Source organism: Pelecanus crispus, chromosome 9 (genome assembly GCF_030463565.1).
Source record: "Pelecanus crispus isolate bPelCri1 chromosome 9, bPelCri1.pri, whole genome shotgun sequence".
NCBI lineage: Eukaryota > Metazoa > Chordata > Aves > Pelecaniformes > Pelecanidae > Pelecanus > Pelecanus crispus.
This window is the reverse complement of record NC_134651.1, coordinates 28,887,434-28,902,836: the sequence shown is the minus strand read 5'-3', so window position 1 is coordinate 28,902,836 and position 15,403 is coordinate 28,887,434. Positions and strand designations below refer to the sequence as shown.

Here is a 15,403-nt window from a genome sequence, read left to right as displayed (position 1 = left end):
TGGCCACAATAAATTGAGCTTTGATGTTGGACTTTGGGTTTTATATTTGAGCTTTATAAAGCTGGCCAGAGAAAATCAAAATGAATGCAAATTTCTTGTTACCTACTTTCAACATCAAAGAAAGTGCAGATTAACTTTTGCTGAAGAAATATCTATTCTTTAAGAGCTAAAAGTCACAAACACAGATCATGAGATTTCTACCCAGACAATGCAACCGCTACAGGTTGAACACTACTACATGCAAGGAGAAGCAGGAGCGGAAGTATAGTGAGACACATCTCTTCAAAGGGATCATTTCATGTCACCATTTCAAACCCCGGTTGCATCAGGTTACTTAGTTCAGAGGACCTGCTATGACACCCTGCCTTCCCTTCCCCTTCAGAGCCCAAAACTCTGCCTTACAGCCGACCCCACCACCATGGTATGAAAACAACAGCTTCCAGATTTCCCTGGCATTTTCAAAACAGAAACAAAAATGGTAATTTACTCTTTTACCCTAAAGCAAAACTGGATAAAATCAGGAACTAGAAGGGGGAGCACAGTACTACATGCAAGAAGTGGAAGAAAAGGAGAAATATTGCTATAGAACAAGAAAAGTCAGAATAAAAATAGAAAACAAAATTATTTTCAGAGGTTTCCAAGGGTTAATTGCAGTGACATTCGAAAAAACATGCAGCAGAGAAAATAAGTGGAAACAAAACCCCAGGAAGACTCCAGTAGAGGAAAAGAGCTTGCACATACAACTTAAGATTTTCTTCTCCATTGTCAATTGGTTCGGCATGCCAACACTCAATTTCATCTATATCTCAACAGCTTTCAAACAGAAAGGCCCTGAATTTAAAATGCAAGAGAACTACCGTAACTCATTATGAAAAAGAAAAAACAATCATTGGCCTAAAATTGATGGCTGTTACAAGATTATGTTGGTAGCCAAACAACAGCATTAGAAAACAGGATGGCTGCAACCAGTTACATACTTTAATAGTATGCATTACATTTTGATGCATCATTGGCGAGTAACTAAGTTCATCAATATTGGAAAGAGAAATTATTTTCCTCCTTCTCATTCAGACAAAAACACTGGTAAAAGCAGGGAACCCTGTGAAATATCAAATGCCTAAACACAATGCTATGGATAAATGAGTTCATTAAATTTAGTATTAGTGTGAAAATAGGAAAAAAAATGTACAAAGTACAAGGGTATAAGATATTAAAAAAAAAAACCCCAAAGTTCATAAGGGAGCATACAAGTGCTAGTGAAAAGTTTACAGGTAGCAGGATTTCTGAAAGGATATATGAGTAACTAACTAGACCGTTACAAGATACAGCAGGCAAAACTGGTGGTAATGGGTGCGAAAAGGAAACCTAGAAGTATTTAAAAAATAGCTGTGCGCCATATTTGAAAAAGACAAGATAATTAAGTACTTTTAAACCAATTAGTAACTAATAGGAATGTTATACAGCATCTGCTAGGCATAACATTTCAAGCTGGCACATCGTATTAATTTGAGCCCAGTCCTAAAATAATCATTTAACAAGTCCTCCAATCCTGTGACCTTCAATTTTAATAAACTGGAAAACTACTAAAATTGCAGAAGACTGAGAATAACAGTATTATGCCAGTATTAAAAAATAGCATATGTTTACTATTTATAGGCCTTGGTAACTCAACACTAACTTAGGCTAAAATCTTAATACAACCTTTGATTGGAAAGGATGGTTCTGCTGCATTGGACCAGAGGCCCATTCATCCCAGTGTCCCATCTCTGATGGTGGCCAGTAACAAAACACACAGGGAAGCAGAAAAATCAAAGCAAATGCCTGACACTTCTTGTGGCATACTCCACTAACAAAAGCAGAAAATTGTGACAGAGATGAAAGTGACTCAAAGGCTAATTTAATAATTATACATCAATAAGGTTGCTTATAAATCCACTCGGCACACACGTGGAGGTACAAGAGGGACTCCACTGTGAAAACATTCTACCTGGATAAATAAGGTGAAGTGAAACACCAAATTATTCTCTAACAGGAGAAAGCCTAGGTAAATAATTGCCTAGATAAGGTGGCTAGAGGGACATTTTATTGTCAAGTTCTAAAATCTGTGAAATCTTTGATCCACTCTTCCAACCCTGTAGGTATACATTCTTCTTCTGAATGTCCTAATCTTCAGCAGGGTGACAGGAAGTTGGGGGAGGGGGGGATCATACTTAAACCATCAAATCTTCAGGCTTTGAACCAGAATCTCCCCAGACCTGAGACTTTGAGAAGTCCTTCCTGAAAAGGCAGGTGAACAGGACTGCAGTTTGACAGGACCAGAGCCAAGAGCTAGGAGCCAAGAAGTGTGACCAAAAGAAAAAAAGTCACTCGGACAAAAAGCCCAGAAGTGGAACATGTGCAATGCCATGAGAGCAGGTGAGCTGCAGTTTGAGTCAGGGACCCTAATTACAAGCCCTGTTTTGTAAGGGAGTCTGTTTACAGTGGGACAACCACAGTGATTTCAGACGCTGTTCCTGCCTCACTGGTCTTGCGGCAGCTGCTGAGCCACCACAGCTCAGAGCCTGTAGCTAGATGAGCCCCCCTACCAATCAAGGTGTTGCCTTTGCGGTAGGATGAAGCTAGGGCATACATTTTGGTGACCAAGTTGCTGCTACACAGGCAATAGGGCTACCCCTGGAACAAGGCTTGGACCCTCTCAGATCAGAAACATCAGAGCTGCCTCTGCTCACAAAACAGCATCATTAGTGAGCCACGGTGAGACGTTTAGGTCTGCTTAAAAATGAAAGCAGAGTGCTGGAGACAGATACAAAGTCATAGATACACAATACCCTGAGAGAAAGCTACCCATACCTTCAAGCGTCTACCCAAAAGCTATTCAAACTCATGGACACTTGTACAACCACCGTACAGTCTTGAAATTAAAGTGCTACCAACTTCTTTTACCAAAGTGAGACTTCTTAAAGCAAACCTACCTTCCATACAGTTGCCAGTTGTTTTTTTGACTGAGTGTGCTCTGCAAGATGTGATGGGTAGGGTACTTAAGACTATATTATAATTTCCTTTAACCTTGTATTACCTCTAGCAACTATCCAGGAACTAAAAAAAAGACACTAAAGGCACTAAAGACTATGCCAAGACAAAGTGCATTATGTCTTCCCTTGTTTAAGCCTGAGGCTGGTATGGGTTCTTTTTTAAGGAGTTTCTGGGTGGTTTTCCCAGAAAGCTTACTCTTTCTAGATGAGCCCTGCCTTTAAGGCTCCACACCACGATGTAGTTTCAGTAGAAGGCATGCCACTACAACATCAAGAACATGCACTGATGAGGCTGGGGAAGTTCAAAAGACTACCCTTGCAGATTTTTATCTTCCTGAAGGAAGACAGCCCAGTTCCTCAGACATAAGGAAAAGCTCTGGAACTCCATCAGGAAAGAAAACACTGCTACATAAGGGACATTAGAGCCCATTTCCTTGCTGCTAAAAAGGCAGTTAATGCAACAAGTGAACAACGGTCTTCCCAGATTTACAGTCTTCATGGCCAGCTGGCAGGAAGCACAGAGGAGACACGTGAAGCAGAACATGCACATAGACATCACCCTTGCGGCTGGGGAAGCTGCTAAGGTCTTCCTCCTTGGGGGAACTCTCTGCCACCTGAAACTACATGGACTCAGGCCACATCCTTTCCCTTGGTCGCTGCCCTATACAAGGACACTTAGGTTTATCTCTTTCCAAGCTGCTCATCTGTTTGTACAAAACCTGCAGGAATTTTGTTATCTTAAAACCTCCATCTCTAACATGTGGTTGAAATCAGACAATGGATTGTAAAATTATCAAGGAAAGGATGAACAAACAGGAAATCAGCCTAAATTCAGATACTCAGGAGTAGGGTAATGCAACTAAAGAGATGAAAGTGCATTTAATTGCTGTTTTTTTCCTCTAGAAATCATTTGCAGAAACCCTTAGCAGAGGCCCTATGAGAAAAGCAGATCTATTTGTTCAGGGAAACAGTCACAAAATAATGTTCCTCCCAGAGAGCATGCCAAAATGAAGTATTCCATAACAGTAATTAACTCTAATAGAATTGCTAGCAGTGAGAAATACTGTAAAAGAAGTAAAAATAAGTACGTATAGTTAGCAGTTATAAGGGACACTTTTAAAGCCAACTGAGCTACAGTCACCTTTCCTCTCCCAGTTTAGGAGCCTGCAAAAGAAATGAGACCTGACAATACAACCTCAGTATTAGTGTCATGTGGAAAGAAAGTCCTACTATATATGTATTCCACAAAAAGGCATATTCCCACAAAAAGGCATGCATAAATGGGAAGCTATTTGGAGGAGGAATTAATGAAACTGGAGAAGTGATTAAAAAATGCAGTACAATTCCCAAAGGTCAAGTTTTGTTCAGAGGAAAAAAAAAAAGTCACCTGTACAAATATAGAAACAACTGCTGAGCAGCTGTTCTGCAGATAAGGATTCAGGATAGAGAGGATCACAGACTGAGCACAAATTATAAATATCAAGTTGTCACAAACAAGGCAACTTCCATCCATTGGCAGGAGCATAAATTCCCGATCTACTCAGTTTTGATAAAACCTTTGGTAAAGTCCACTTTTGGGTCAGGCTCGTCAAGAAAGAGAGAAACCACGACAGAACTACAAGAAAACACAAGCAGAAAGGTGAGCTACGAGGTATGAGTGAGCTAACTCACTGAAGTTGCTCAATCTGAACAGAGTAAAGAGAGAAGGTAAGACTGAGATATGATATATTTCTATTAAATATAGAAACAATTTCTGCAAAGAAAGAGGAAACCTATCCTCCACATCTGTGGTGAGCAAAAAAAGTAATAGACTCAAACTGCAACAAGAAAAATTTACTTAGGCCATTAGAAGAACTTTTCTAAATGGTAAACATAGTGAAGCACCAGCCTAAGGAAGTCATGTTGTTTCCTATATTAGGAGGTGAAGGGGAAAAAAAAAAAAAAAAAGAAAATCGTTTCACAAGAATTGTCCAGCAATAGTGATGATGCTTTGATGCAAAGGGTCAAGATGAGCTTTTGGAACCTTTCAGGCCTCTTCTCCTATGAAGATACTGAAGTACTGAAAGCTTTACAGTGAGACCAGAAGCTAAAAAATCAATCTGATCTTTTGCAGTATGAGGTCTTGCCGAATTAAATCTTTCCATCCTTGCTACTGTTATACAACCTCTCAGAGGAATATTATTCAGATTTCTACCAAAAATCCTACAAAACCTGCTAAAAGCCCATTAAGACAGCAGAATTCAAGCATTTGTAAGTCAGACGCTGTCAGAATAAGGCACTATATTTAGTATTAACAGTTTTCTCTGTAGTACCGTGACAAAGTTCCTTCAAGAACAGTGGATCAGCCCTATGTAAATATTCTCAAGACAAATAAAACCTGCTCAGCATCTTCCTCCCAGACTAGCATCAGTCATGAAGTTATCAGTAGCTTTTGCTTCAGACCTTACTGCTTTTTCTTCCTCTCCCCCAAGAGACTTCTGTTCCCCCACTGCTGAATGCAAACCCTAGGAGAGTCCTCTTGATTTGTCCGAGGTATCACAACACAGAATTACTCACTTTGTAAAGACTTATGACAACACTTTAAATAGTTACAATCATGATTAACATTTTTTTTTGGTCCAGAATATTCAGATTGAGAGCATTAAACGTGTTAGCAGTGATGATTTTGATCCCTATTTTCAAGCACAATGTTGGACAATGCAGTGCAATGTTGAAGGCACCCCAAAGCAGAACACTGTCAGGAGATACTGTATGGCATACCAAATGCTTGCTTTCTGAATTAAGTCACAGAGCTGTCCTCTAGGGACAACCAAAAATTAAACAGCCTTCACCAAAAGGGCACATAAAAGGTACCCAATGTCCTCATACTCCAACTCAATCACACCATAAGCTTTGTATTGCACAAGATTTGCCCATCCAGGGAAAATAAGCACCACGTTAGTAAATTCAAGTCATGGCTAAGAGAGAGAGAATGAGAGTCATGTTCAAAAACATGTCAGCTGAAGCATTAACCCTGGGACCTTCCAGGACAACTCACAAGAGTGTTTTATAACCTACAGTCCTCCATAAGCAGAGCAAAAAAGGTGACTGCACTTCCCTTCAAGCAGAGAGATGTGAGCCTGCTCAACCTCCAATCTCCCCCTTATTAGTAAGGAAAGCTTTACAGAAAGCGTTTGTATACTTTTCACAAAAGATATAATATATTGGAAGTAAAAAACATGACAGACTACATGATTAGAAGCTTGCGTGGTTCACTTGCTCTCCCATTACATGGCACCTACTAAATGTCATAGTCCTTCTTACGAGCTGTACTTTCTATCCTTAAGCCACTACTATGCATATAGCACTCCAATATGGACTGCCTTGTCTATTAACTGGAAAAAATAAGATAAATAAGAAGCAGCAATGCTGATGAAGCAACTGATGAATTGTTGATGAAGCAAGGACAGGGTGGTTCATGCAACTAATTGCTTTCATTAAGATGAAACCAGGTTCAAATCAAGGGAGAATTTAATTCTTCAGTAAGATACTTCACCTTAATTGTAACTCGTAACGAGAGACAGCTAGAGTCTAAATATATGGATGCTCTGCCTCTACAGCACCCACCACTCCTGACAGAACAGGTAAAAATTGACAGCTTTTATATTAAGAAATGAATCCCAAAATGTAGTTCCCTCTCACATCTTCCTGCAACTCCACTCAGAGGTGGCTCAGGCACCTCCTAAAACTTGCATATCTGTAGCTTTCTCTGCATGAAGTATCTTCTTATGACAAAGATCATAAAAACGTAAATAAAACGTGTAGAACAAAACCATTTCCAGTCTCCCTGAGCGAAGCAACAAAATGTTTTCTTGCATTATGCATATATGCATTCACTAACTGAAGAAAACTTTAGATAATTTTACAGTTAAAGAGACAAGAACAAGTGATTTTTCAGCTAGCACCTATGAAGAAAACAAGAGATTTTTTTTAAAAAAAACCACTCCTCTTAATTACCCAAAGATTACAGAATTTGTATACAACTTGTTCCTTTTCAGTTCTTCAGATACATGCATGTTTGGTAACATACAAGTTTTACCATTTAATTTTTAATACATAAAATAGGTACAGTTAAACTAAAAAAAACTGCACCTATGACAGATTCAACAGATGATATATTCTTAGGAATAGCAATATCCAAAACACATTAAGTATTACACTAACATTGAAGGCGATATACATTACAAAAAAATATTGCAAGCTCACACAGATGGATTAGAAGATTAGAGAATATGAAACAGAAAGAAAGAAACCTCCTGCCGTTTACATCACATTTCAAAAGTGACAGCAGACCATAAAGACTCACTTTGAGGACAGCAGGGAAGGAAGAATAGTACACTTGAAGACCAAAAGTCATCTTAAAGCTCCTAACCTGGTGTCCTAAGTGGTCTCTCTACCGTGTCCAAAGGTGTTCTTACATGGCTGGCCACCCCTCAGAAAATGAAATTTTAATTAGTCAACAGGATCAACCTGTCTGAGACTGGACTCCTTGTCAGTCAGACCTCTGTGCCAAACATGCAAAGACCTTTGCCTCGCGGGGAGCTCCCTGAAGAAAAAAGCCAAGTTTTCTTAGAATATGAACTACAACACTTTCAGTAAGGGAAACTCAGAGAGACCATCAGGTCAGTCAGACTAGAAATAGGAAGGGTTTATATATGACCCTCCCTGCCTGCTGTGTCTTGTTTCCAGGCTTCGATTTAGCCCTCAGTGTCCAAACTGCAGCAAATTCTGCTCAGTGCTGTCTGGTCCCTAGGGGAGTTTCTCATGACCTCTGAGGACTGTCTGCTTATCAGCTTTACCTTAGTCTCCCTGCTCGAGCTACAGGCTCCTGGCTGCCTACTGCATATCTTACTCCTTCCTCCTCCCCTGCCCTGCTCAGCCTCCCAAAGCTTCTCTCCCTGAGCTGAACCCAGCTGTTCCCAGACAGCAGTCACCTCCTCTGTGATGCAGGCTCTGTCTTCTCAAAGACAAGCAGCACAACTGTGAACAGAAGCACAAAACAAACAAATGCTGTCTACTGCAGAAGTGCCAAGTTACTTTTTAATTAATCCCCCTTCACCATAACAAAACGGTAAAGCAAGTCCCTGATCATGCCTGATACTTGCCAAAGGGAAGCATCGGAGGCAGGACACCAGAGATGCACAAGCTCTGCACTCCCTATGGCAACAGACGTCGGACACAGAATCAGCAACAAGTGAGCCAGCTAATCCAAGTACAGAGAGCAGTCACCTCCAATAGTAAAGTTTGACACTACTTTAGACTTTTGACATTATTTTAGAAAAGATGAACAGCTGCTTGAAAACAAACAAATACCTAAATTAGAGAGTTCTTACATTATCGAACCTAAAACCTGCTCAGACTTCAAAACAAACCATTACCCTCTGCATTTTCTGGAACTTTGCTGGTGTTTCCACTCCTGGATTCCTGTGAGGACATCTGCATTTTTCAGCCAATCACCAGAGTAAGTACAATGAAAAAGTACTTATAACAATAGCAAAATGATGTATCAAAGCTATCCCCTCACAAAAATCAATAAACCTGAACTGATAGATTCAAATGCTTTCAGAGTTCAAATTATATTTGAAAAATCTAAACATTGTAAGATTAACTTCAACTCAGTCTATGCAAACACCCCTTGGAACTTGTCCCTTCCTGTTCACTCACATTTGAACTGGATCCCATTAGGTGTCTGCAACTGAGCTACCGCAAGTGAGCAAGTTCAGCAGTGAAATGGCTATGGACACAATATAAAACGAGAAGGCAAACTTACCTCATTCCTACCATTGAAAGGAAAGCATACCTAAAATTTAAGGACAACTGCAGGAGTGCATGCATTATTGTTTCATGTCTTCTCAAGTTTCTGACTAGTTACTACGATTTAAACATCAACAACGGCTGATACCTGATCATTTTTCCAGATGCACTGAAAGCCCATGTCCTCTTGGCTTACTGCACATGTGCTTCCTCTTCAAGTCTGAAAAATAAAGCTGTTCTCTGAAGTTGCACCATGAGTAATGTTTAGGACAGTCCAGCATTGAATTCTTCTCTCTAGAAAGAAGAACAAAAAGACTCAGAATCCTATTGAACAAAAATGTATTTAAATAAATGCTCCTGTGATCCAACAGAAATATCCCACTAGCACATCCTGATGGCACATTTAAATGCAGCAGCAAAAATCAAAAATTAAGTATGCACTTTCAAAAAGAAGCTGGGAGTAGAAAAACACATTTAGTACATCCTTTCTTAGCACAGGCATACACTCTATAATCCTTTTACAGTACAATTTTAATCTAAATTAAGCAAGCAGCTCTAGTAAAAGAGCTCACAGCTTTCCATGTTACAAAATTACATCATTCAGGATTGGATTAGATTTTAAAATAATGTACTTCAAGATAAACTATTAACAACTTTTTACACTTAATTCTATACCTGAACTCCAAGTTGTTTTCCTAATTTTAAGCAAATTTTAGGAGAAACATAAGTTACTACAGTCCTCCTACATATATACAACTCATAATACCATTATTCCTCTTGCTATCAGTAACATGCAAGCAAAGAGACAACAAATACTGAGACTTCCAATCCCAAGCCTACTGCATCTTCTTCCTACCCCACAAAATCTAAAAGGCTGCAAGACTTAGCCCAGTTCTTCATAAAATTAAAAATAATCAATCCCTTGATATTACAGAGCTGACTGATAGTAACCTTTAATACAAAGGCTAAACTATCTGGTCTTAAAAAGAGATTAGCTCTACCTGCAAACATTGTTTTCTTTATATCCTTAATCATCACAAACACAACAAGGCTACTGCAACATTGAAGAAGGGATTCAGTAATACCAGCACAACTGTCTTGTCAGAATTAAGAGATTTTAGACAACAAAAGCTAGCTGGCCTTGCAAAAACATAGGCACCATCTGCCTCATGTTAAGCATCACATGTGATTCAGCTGGTCTCAAGACCACTCCCAAAGTTTGGGAAGTTCAGCATATTCCTAATTTTTTGCAGAAGTAGGAGTAAGCATCATGTATTCCCCTCCCATGTCAAAACTGCATACTTCAATTTAACCCAAGATAACTTTCAGGATTATTTAAAAAAATTATGTAGGAAACACAATAATGAGATCTATAACAACAATCCTTAGTGAGAAAAGAAAGTGCCACCAGCACTCTTGTATAGGAGATAGTGGTGACTATCAGCAGAAGCTGTTTGCTTTCTAGGGGTCACACACACACACAGACCAATTCACCCCACACTGTTCACAGCCTTTTCTGCTAGCTGGACACTAATATTCTCATGCATATAGTTACTGGCAGTCACATATTCTGAAACAGTCACTTTCAATGGTAACATTGGAAAAACAATCTCAAAAGAATGTGAACTGTCATTCAATTACACATACAACTTAAGAGAATAAACAGTTACGCTGTGTGACAGGAAACAAACATGAAAATCTTGTATTTGAGAAAAACAGCTCATAATTATAGAAGCTGAATAATTTCTATTGAATACGCCTTAAAAACTACTGACCAAGGAGTAGCAAAAATGAGTCCTGTAAAACAAATTCCCAGTGCTGATAGCTCAACTCAGCACACATTTGCTGGTCTTTCACCAACCACCAACCAACAAATCTTGTCACCACTGTCATTTCATTTAAGCGCCGTACTAGTTCTCTCCTTATCTTCTCTAATTTGTCACAAAACCAGGAAAGGTAATTCCACGTTCCCAATAAGAGAAAGCTTGTGAAGTCAAGGTTAGGCTACATTCAGAGGCTGTATTTGGTCAATAGGAAGGAGGACGATGATATAGCAATATTCTTGCACAAGGAAGTACCAATTTGCAACCACTGTTGCCCTGTACCAGCCCTGTATTAACCATTTATTTACAGAATAATTTCCAGGTCAATCACCTTCTTGGAGGCAATACGTCAATATTGGCAATGACGGATACACAACTGTAGTAAATCTCTTCATCCATTTACACCTCTTCATCAGCAACAGCAGAAGGTAATTCTACCAGTGCAATGAAGGCTCTTGCTGTGCTTTCACATTGCAATATTTAAGCAAGTGGCAATGCTCCTCATGGAGGACTTCTCCCATCTTACTCAACAATTTGCAGAGAAAAATAAAATCCCCACATCAGGTCAGTCAGCAGAGCTCTGCTGTACACTACCTCAAGTTGAAACAACTGCTCATCAATACCAGCATTATTCTAGTAGGAGCTGGTGCCCAAGTCGTTTTACAAACACACCCAGTCAGCAACTCACTTGGCACCACCAGTACAGTAGCCACATTATCATGTCCTGAGAGCAAGATGGGGACGCAACATGAACAAGAGGGAGACATGGCATCCAAATTCCTTAAAGTGCAGACATTTGACCATTCCAAAGGAGATGAACATGTCAAACAGACCATGTCAAACACCTAGCAAAAAGCCTTCTAGAAACTGGGAACATACCACATAGGTATATGGTTTAATTCCTAATTAGCACACTGCTGAGAACAATGTTTGTTAAGCTGTTAATAACTCCTTCCAACAGAGGTAAGGAAGGATACTTTAAGATAAAAACCAGAGTAAATATATATATAAATTTTAACAGGTTTATTAGACAATATTTAGAGTTTATACTTTTTATATGTAAATATTTGCCTTTGTTTATAAGAAAATTACATGGTGGATCTATTAAATCAATGCAAAAAAGCCCCCAAAAGCTAGTAATTACCACTTTTACCACTTTTAAGACAGGAATGGTGCATGTAGACACACCAAGGTTTATTTTCTTGCTTAAAAAAACATTGTAAGTAGATATTAGAGATGAAACAGTAATACAGACTTGAGAGAATCAAAAACACACAAAAATGGAAAGATTGTATTTGATCACATTATAGTTTTAAAAACAATTCACTTACACAGAAAACAGCACATAAAATTGGAGAGCTGTTCGTAAAAAAACATAGAATCATAGAATACCAGCTTGGAAGGGTCCTCAAGGATCATCTGGTCCAACCTCTCCTGGCAAAAGCACAGTCCAGGCAGGATGGCCCAGCACCTTGTCCAGCCGAATCTTAAAAGTATGCAGTGTTGGGGAATCCACCACTTCCTTGGGGGGATTATTCCAATGAGTGATTGTTCTCATTGTGAAAAATTTTCCTCTTGTGTCCAATCGGAACCTCCCCAGGAGTAACCTGTACCCCATTACCCTTCGTCTTTTCCATGTGACTCCTTGTAAAAAGGGAGTCTCCATTTTCTTTGTAGCCACCCTTTAAATACTGGAACATGGTGATAAGGTCTCCCCTAAGCCTTCTTTTCATAAGACACTAGATGCCCAAAGTTGGCAGAATGCCACTGGAATAAATTCTTGAATTTCACGTGAAAAAATACAGCCTTGTAAGGACAGATTCTAAAACATCATTTGATAACTGCTAGCAAAGGTAGGAATTGTCAGTGCCCTAGATGAGAAGGGGCTTCTGGGGCCAAAGGACTTTTACCACCAGATGAGTTCAGCTCTTTCTGCACTTCCATTTACCACCACCTTTTATAGTATTCTATTGCCTTTTAACACTTGCTTTACAGATTCAACCTGAAAGATTTTATGAATCTATAAGCCAATATAGAAGACAGCACGGTGTACCGCAGATTTAAATCTCTCATTTAAATTGCTCTTTAAAAGGCATAAATGCACTTACCCACTTGGTAAAAACTGTTAATGCAAAATAGAACAAATACAAAACCCAAATGTATGTAATACAGAAATCATATAAACTGGAAACCTGGTTACAAAACATACCTGCTGATTGTATTTTTTTTTCCTCTTTAACATAATCATCGTGGACACAAGGAATTTTTTCAGTCTAGTATTTCCCATCTTAACAAAATATCAGCAGAATTCTGAGTATTTGGATTCAAATGCTAACCCTGCAGATGGATTTTGTTTAAAGAACTGAACAAACAAAACATTATTTGCTTCAAAATTCTTCTACTTGTGGTGAAAGCCGAGCTGTACTGAAATCAATAGGGCTGTTAGCACTGTTTTCAACAGAGCTAGAATTTCATTTCTTGTGTCCAACTTAAGATCTGTTAAAGATGCTGCTAACCACTACAACATGGTTTTGCACTCTCATGATCACATCCATAGTTCAAAATAAAATGTTTTGTGCAAAATAAATACTTACAGGGAAGGCTGCATAAACAGCATGAAACTAGCAGCTGGGGCTGATTTCTTCAGAGAGTAAACTTTGTCCCCAGCCTGGTTGCTCTGCCTGGATCAATGCTGTTCCTGTACAATACCCAGGACTTGAAGCCTTGGGAAGTTCCTATCCCAACTCAGCAAGGTGGGAGGGTGTGTTATTTTAACTGTTGGCTGATAACAGCTTATCAGCAAGTTTTCAAAGGTTAAACTCAACATATTTGCATGGCAAAAGTGTGAAGAAAGCACAAGGAAAATGTTGAATTAGTGTTCCCTCTCCACTGCAGGTCCCTCCAGCAAGGGCCAGAACTATTTCATACACCACAACATGCACTGCAGTCCAGAAAAGAAAGTTGAACCAAAACTCCTGTTCAAAGAAATCGTAACTGAAAATGTCTTTCCAAGCCAGTGAGAAAGCAACAGAAGTGCTTTCTTTCAAAGGAGGAGCTTGCTTTGCCTGCTACATTCCCACTGTCTGCCACACACGACGGAAAAGCTAACCCAAAATCTTTAAGTCTAGTCCTTAAACACAAGGCAATTTTATTAGTTACCAAATTTATCACTGACACCACAGCTCCATGACAACTCACTGGAAAACAAAAACAAAATAAAATCTTCATTTTAGGGCCTGCTATGATTTTTGATTTCTATCCCAAGCAAACTACTGAACAATAAAGGGCTGATGCAACTTTAAACCAGGAAAAAAAACCAGAGTTACAGACTCATTACTAATTCATCCTGGCTGAAGCTGCGTACCAGCAGCTGCTGCCTCTCTCAATTAACAGCAAATATTGAACAGTATTGTCATTTAACGGTGTTTACTGCCTGCTACCCTGTCCGCTGTCACATTTTCAAAGTGTTCTGGCACAATTTAAAGTATCAACATTAATAAACAGAGCTTCGTTTAACCCCTTATGTATCAGCAGAGTTCATACCAGAAGTGCTTTACTCACTTCATATATTCATTAGGTGTTTGGCAATAGCTGAAGCCCGAAGATGCAAGGTGCCACCAAAACGGTACATGCAACTCAGAGGCACACAGGGTGCTTGGCTTCTGCAGAGGTCTGAGCACAAGTGCAAAAAACTGATGGGAGTATTTCAAGCAGAGCAGCTCTCTTCATAAATGAATGCCAAAAAGATGAAACAAAGAAGAGTAAAAGGAGGAGACTGTATATTCCCAGCCTCTGTTGCTGAAGATTTTAAAAAAACAACAAAAAAAACCCAAAACAAATGGGAAAAAAAAAATCAAGATACAGACATTCTGCGGGGAGATCAGATCGATGCTGTAATTCCTAATGACCCCATCTCTGCACATGCAAGTCAGAAGAGGCCACGCTTGCACCTTGTCTTCCTACCCTCTAGTGTGCCCACATCCATGCTGCCTTTTGGACAGACTGGTTTTAAAAGCAAATGATTATACAAACAATGTAATCACAGCAAGCAACTGGAAACAATGCACTTCTCCCACGATGCCTCCATAGGTACTTCAGTGGCCTACTTGCTCTGTGGTGTCAAGCTTGCTGGAAGCCACTTATGTACAAACGACTGTACACATTTCATTTACACGATGTGTTTCCAGCAAATCAGCAGGCAGAAGCATCTCAGAGGCTCTCCTATGAGCTTACTTCCAGCTGGGCCAGAGCCAACGTGTAGATACCAGCGACCTAGAGAAGAGAGGGGATGCTGAGCCAGCCGAATTAGACTGCAAGGTGCACACTGGCAATTTAGATGCTACGTGACCTTTCCATGTAGTTTCTGTACAGTTCATTACAGTAAAAGCTAGAATAACACCATTCAAGCTGATATTGAAATTGGAAGAATTTAGTTATTTCTGAGCTATTGGACCTTTGTACTAGGCCTTCTACAGAGGCAACTGTGTTATAAGCATGGGAGCTCCAACGAAAAATGCTTGAGGGACATGTCAAACACAGAATCATAGAATCGTTTAGGTTGGAAAAGACCTTTAAGATCATCCACTCCAACCATTAACCTAACGTTACCAAGTCTACCACTAAACCAATTAAGGGTAGAGTAACAATTTCACGTTTCCTGGCTTGGTGGCTGGATTATCTTTAATGAAAGTAAAAACTAGGAATCATTAAGATTGGAAAGGATGTCTAAGATCATCAGTCTAATCATCACCCCAA

At 39.4% G+C, this 15,403-nt stretch overlaps 1 protein-coding gene across 2 annotated transcripts in view; it reads right to left on the bottom strand.

Moving 5' to 3' along the window:
- MAP3K13 (mitogen-activated protein kinase kinase kinase 13) overlaps positions 1–15,403 on the bottom strand; it is a 74,192-nt gene that overhangs the window by 40,935 nt on the left and 17,854 nt on the right. For both annotated transcript variants that reach the window (XM_075717052.1, XM_075717051.1), the window contains exon 2: positions 8,974–9,119. The gene's annotated coding sequence lies outside the window, so the exon portion shown is untranslated. The remainder of the gene's footprint in view (positions 1–8,973; positions 9,120–15,403) is intronic.